Source organism: Acanthaster planci, linkage group LG17 (assembly GCF_054643075.1).
Source record: "Acanthaster planci isolate LZ-2023a linkage group LG17, COTS_SCS, whole genome shotgun sequence".
In the NCBI taxonomy this organism is placed as follows: Eukaryota; Metazoa; Echinodermata; class Asteroidea; order Valvatida; family Acanthasteridae; genus Acanthaster; species Acanthaster planci.
The window spans coordinates 8,893,017-8,899,016 of record NC_141793.1 but is presented as its reverse complement, the minus strand read 5'-3'; the positions used below and the strand labels follow the sequence as shown (position 1 = coordinate 8,899,016).

The 6,000-nt window shown below is 41.4% G+C and overlaps 1 protein-coding gene across 1 annotated transcript in view; it reads left to right on the top strand.

The window, feature by feature from the left end:
* The first annotated feature begins 2,612 nt into the window (after positions 1-2,612).
* Positions 2,613-6,000, top strand: part of LOC110985564 (uncharacterized) — a 45,768-nt gene continuing 42,380 nt past the window's right edge. Inside the window, exon 1 of the mRNA XM_087148196.1 lies at positions 2,613-2,797. The gene's annotated coding sequence lies outside the window, so the exon portion shown is untranslated. The remainder of the gene's footprint in view (positions 2,798-6,000) is intronic.

Below are 6,000 nucleotides of genomic sequence, written 5' to 3'. Positions count from 1 at the left end.
TGAAAATTTAGGGGCTACGAACATTTGAGAGCCTCCTGGATTACCAGCTAGCCGTCATAGCATCAACATGAGACAGAAAGCCTTGCCGCTACACAATTGTTGCTGGTGCTTCGGGCCGAGTGGGGACCATGTAGGACTAGTGCCTAGGGCCTACGATACACCTAATCCTTTCTTTGAGATTCTGTATAACCGTGAGAGGAGTTCTCATTTACCGTTCACACTATTCACAGCCCACATGATGAAAACAGTAGCAACTTGCCACATAAATCGTCTTTTTAGCAAATTGAATGAAATGGTTTCCGAAGCTGTTTTGGATCAGTCGGCTAACTTTATTGGGCACATACTCGTTTCATTGCCTGATATCTCTGAACTCTAAATTTTCTGCTTCTACTGTAGTTAACCCGTATGACCGACGAGACCATATCGATAGTGTTCTGTTTGATATGAATCTCACCGCAGGCTCAATTTTTATAAGCTTCACTCCTTGGAAGTTATAAAAGCGGGCCTATTATCAATCTGTTACAGATTGTGGCGCTATAGTTTCTCATGATCGAACTACTAATGAAAAATCGTCATGATACTACGAGATTCTGGATGTACTTAGGAAAATGCTCCATTCCAGATCTGCTGCTTTCTGTAATTGGACCCCAGCCCCACAGGCGGTGTAGGTACACCACACATTGCAATGGCAATTGAACAGCACACTACAATAAGCATTCATGTCTGAATCCTGGTCACTTTCCAAGTTTACGATAATAATCTTCATAGCATCCCATTAAAAGCAGATACCATTGAAATTAACGTCGTGCACTGATTTGCCTAGATCAGATCTTCAAAATTATCCCAAGTTGGTTGGGTCACACTCACGGTGGTAATCTTGAACGAGTAACGCGCATGCAGTGCAGCGTCTGTAGGGGAGACACGTGATTAAGTGTAGGCCTACTTAATTAAGTGGTCACATTTTACTTACTTTTTGATAAATTAAACTCAATGGCGTGTACAACAAAAAATAGGACAGATTCCTGGGGTAAAAACGGATTCTTCAGTCCATTTCTCGGACAATAGTAGATAGAACTTGGAACTACTCGGGGGTTTTCTATAAGTATAATTATACAAGGTTTAAAGAAATGAAATGTTTCATTTTGCTCAATAATGTGCAAAAGCTACGTGGTTTCAATTACCAAATATCGTTAGAGAGCATTAACTTACACTTTGTTTTTGGAGCTTAAGGAAACGAGAGAGTCTCCGTTATCCTCTCACACTTTGCATCATTTCATTTTTAGAGGGCCAACTTTGTGGTACATCATGGGACGTCTTCACCAGCAGTTTGTGAACCTGATAAATGACTGGATTACCTGTGGCATTTTGTGCAGCCATTGCGCAGCGAGTAGTCACGGCAAGGCGGACTGATCAGGGGCCAAATTTCCTGTGTTTGTCATTCTCGTCAGTTTGTACAGGTAGATGGCTTTCTTCAGTCGTTCCTGTTGTCGTGGTCTTCAAGTTAAACGAGACTGAGCGAACATCTGTTTTGTCTGATATTGTTTCAGGTAGAAGGCGATGACGCTGTACCAAAGCTATTTACTTTGGTTCATGATAAATACAGGGAATATCTTAAGCGGAAAGCAACAGAATGTGACAAAACTGTCCAGACTGTGCCGTTATTATACACAAGATATCCCAAAGGTCGAATTATGGCCGAAAGAGAATCTAGAGAATGCCAAAAGCCCCCTTTTTTACGGAGCTCAGGTTTCAAATAAATAAACAGTTTAAAGAAAAGGCCATAACATAAAGTTTATCTGGCAGCTATGGTTACAAACGAATTTCTGTGAACTTGACGACCACCTAACTCACGATTTGGGGAATAGGCCTACTGCATTGTAATAAACTTACAAGCACCAAATCTCCATAATGTTGATAAGAACAGACAAGATTAGCAAACACATTGATTAACCTGTAGTCAAATATTTTGTTTGCCTTTCCTGTAACGGAACTTCAGAGGCACTAGAGTTTAATAAATGCTTTTCTAGAGCTTGCAAAACTTCTAATGTCGCTGGGATAGGAGTTGATAAATAGAAACATTACATTGGACATTGTATTTACCGTACACTGTAGGCATTGTACAAGGAAACGTAACCTACTGCAGCATGTAATTACGTCTCATCAAAATACGTCTCTCCAAAAGAAAGTTTACTAATTATATTTTGAAAACAGTTGTTGACACTGAAAAATCCGCTTTACCTATGATGCCCACAATCCGTGTTAAACAAGAGTCTTTTGTGTATTACTTTCAAAGCGGAGAGAACATCCAGGAAGTGCGTTACTTTACGTTGCCAGTTCCTAATGGTCCTACAGATTCTATTAGCCAGGCACAGTGGGTGCATAGAGTGTCACAGCTTAATGACGCATGTCCAGAGGCAGGCAACAACAAATCATTGCAAGAGCCACGACCCACAAGAACTGGCGTGGTATTGTGGCACTCGAGGCTGCAACTGTCTCTCCGCGTGGGGGACACTGAGCTGCGCACTAGCCGGCAGAATTCGCGTCATCTGCGACGGTTTGGCGAATCACCGCGGGGAAGGAGTGGCCATTGCTCACCTGCATAAAACCGAGGGGGAAAGGCCGCGTGAATCCGAACTCAAATTCAAGCCGTGCTGGAAAGGAGCGTGACACTCGAGTCTGAAAGCAGTCAAGATAAAGAATCACCAGTGGACGGCGGTGACAAAGGAAGGCTTTACATCTTTGCTGGTCAAGAGCAAAAACAGAGATCGAAACTTACGATTTTCTATAGAAGAGTCGGGTAAGTGCAAGCAATTTTACCTCTGTACTTAAAGAAACTTGATTTTGTTTTGGACATCTAGGAGTTGCCAAACAAAATCTTCCTTTAAAATATGAACAAACCGAAATTCAGCGAACCACAGAGATGTAGCATTCGTTGTCCTGTAAGCAGGGACCAAAAGCTGTTGTGCGCTTAAGACAAAACCATCATCATCCATCAAACAAGGATGTTAACAACTGCTACATAATTCAAGACATCAGTTGAACATTTCCGCCTTAAAAGGAATAGTAAATATGCCAATTTGTTTAAAACATCGATAAGGTATGCATTTCAAATTTTTTTAGTTCTTGTCGTCAAAATATTTATTCTCGACTTATTTTTCCCTCGCCGAGTAGTATAGCAGTCGTGCAACTGATCTGAGGGGAAACTTTTGGGGCGATTCGAGGATGCCCAGTTATATTTTAAGAAGGCACTAAAAGCCAATTAACTGCGGCTTATTTTCAAACAGGGGACCTGGAATTCGAACATCACCCTGGAGAACGTTTCCTTGCCCTGTTGTTTACCTTACTAAAGATTGACAATCTTTAATAGGAGATATCAATTTTCGATTTACTATCACATACTTGATGCCACTTAGGAAAAGTGGAAGCACACAACCGGACCAGGTGCAAGCCATGAAAGGAAGTGGTCATGAAATATTTGGATTACTTTTCCTGTTTAATTTAGCTAAATTGTCAGTAATGGGCAGTTGCAAATTGTTTGCTGTCGAGGTGACCTTAAATGTATTTAAAGAATTTATTTATTCGTTTATAATTGAGAAACGCACAGCACTTGGATCGTGAACAGTTGTTTTAATAAAAATCAAAACACATCCCCCTTGAGAGTAAAAGAACCAAGAATCTTTTACCATTGCTTGCGAATAAAAACTGATGGAAACGTATTCTGTAGAGGGAGAATGGCAGGTTTATTTTTGAGACCACAACGGCATGTTGCAGATTCACACCGAGGCAATCAACTTAATAACCGCACAGACTTCATTTGGACTTGACTTGTAAATACCTATAGTTACGGGCCTGTTGTTCAAGCTCACGGTAGAAAGCCGACGAACGGCCATTTCCTGAGAAATGCACCCACGCTGACGTAATTTTAACACACGCTAGTAACTAGTCTGATCAAAGACTATAGGTCATCCAAGCAGGCACGAATATTAAGGTCTCGTTTGCCCTTTGCTGAAAAGCCTTTTCATGCCCCTTCAGGTCCACATAAGAAAATTAGGCTTGAAGTCACCAGCGACATAATTGTCGATTGGGGAGTATTTTTGCAGCGCGTTGCTCAATTTTTACTTGTTTCACCGGCCCAAAATTGCTTCTATGGGCATCCGTTTGGCTTTTAAAATCTCCATACCGTTACATTCGGCTACTCTGCACCACCTCTGGCGAGGCTTTCGCATCAAAGTGTTGAATTAATCTTTGTTTGAATCTTGAAGAGCGCTCAAATTATGGATGTATTCAAATTGGATTCCAATCAAATAAAATATATACTCCTGTGAATCATGTCAGCACCTGCAAAACATCTTTAATATGGTCATCAGATTTGACTTTAGTCCACTTGTTTCAGTAGTCAAACAGTTGTTAGTTTCCTCGGGTCAAACGTTACCACCCCTTCCACCCAGTGAAGTGGTCGAAGAACATAGCCTGTTTTATTTTGTTACATGGGGGATTTTTTGTCTGATCCATTTGCGTCTTCTTCGAGTTTTAGGCTGCGTTGCTCGTCGCATGTTTATTGGTCAAAACCTTCTACGAGGGCAACCGTGACGCGCCGGTAGGGCTCCTCTAATATCGAGCGATTTATTTTGTAAGGGAGTCCAGGGGAGAGCTGTTTGTTCTCTGTGACAAAATGGCTCGATTTCAACTCAGTATTTAATTAACTTTTAGACGAAGTAGACCTAAAAGATTTGGGTTCCAGTGTTGAAGGTGCTTGCCGCTGAGTGGGCCGTGGCATCATCAGCACGCTATGTCTTTGGCGGAACTAAGACCCATCTGAAGTCCTGAAGGATATGTGTTCCAAACTATATTGGTGCTCACACACTGGAGTGCACGCGGGATTACTCTTTAACTGCGGCCGTCCAATATCATTTATCATCCTTCATTTCCAGTTCTTAAAGCACTTCACCTCTCCCCGTCATCACTGGAGAGGAAAAAACAATGGGGATTAAGAACTCTTGCCTTAATGCTCTGCAGGCAGCAAGCTTCCTGATGACTTAATTCCACCATATCCAAGCTAAAGCTATGTTCAGTACTTGGGTAATCCAAAACCATGTACCAATGTAAAGACCCGGACAGCAAATGAGCGTGTGTTATCGTCTCTGTTTTATAATTCGGCTTTTCCCTGATAATTAAGAGGGCTCTGTCCTTCGGACCAAATGGAAAAGCTGGAGGTCTTCGGAATTATACAATCTGCAGAGTGGTCACGAAAATGTTATATTAACAAGAACTAAAGCTCCAGACGCCAATAAGAAACGAAATAACTGGACAATCAGCAGTGGAGAGGTTTGACCTTAATGTTCTTTGTCGTTGTGCAGAAGTGAGAACTTAGCCAGATCTTAGGCGGTCCCTCGGCTATGTCCAAGTTAGATGTAATTGTATGAACTCAGAGGAGGGAAGATTTAGCATCGTGATATTTTAATGAACCTACGCCGAGTCAAGCTGGAAGCAGAAAATGTCAAATTCCATTCCATCCACGTAAGATGTCGTAACATTGCATGCATGGGTGTATCGACAGCAGCATTTTCGGTCACTTATTTCTATATCAAACTTACCACTCACGCGCAAAATGTACAGTGATATACTATGGCAGTTATGACTTTTTATGAATTGTCTCAAGACGGAAGGAAGCAAGACGCCATCTTTGTTTAGATGAGCATACTCAAGAATATAGCCAATGCCAAATATGTTCGATTTCTTTTCCAACAGAGAAAAATTCCTCCGTAGGTACAAATGAATGCAAATCCCCTTTTTTTTCGCTTATCATTTAACCGTGGTTTTCTTGACTTCTCGCCTTCATTTTGGATAGTGATGAAACAAATTCATTAGTAGCAGAAGCGAAAAAAATGTTATGACTTTTTGTCAATGGCAAACTGAGTACAGCAGCTGGGATATGGGTAGAGTCAAAGTTAATGTATGGCATTTTCTAGCTTAAGGCGAAAACCGCTTAAATATTCGTAG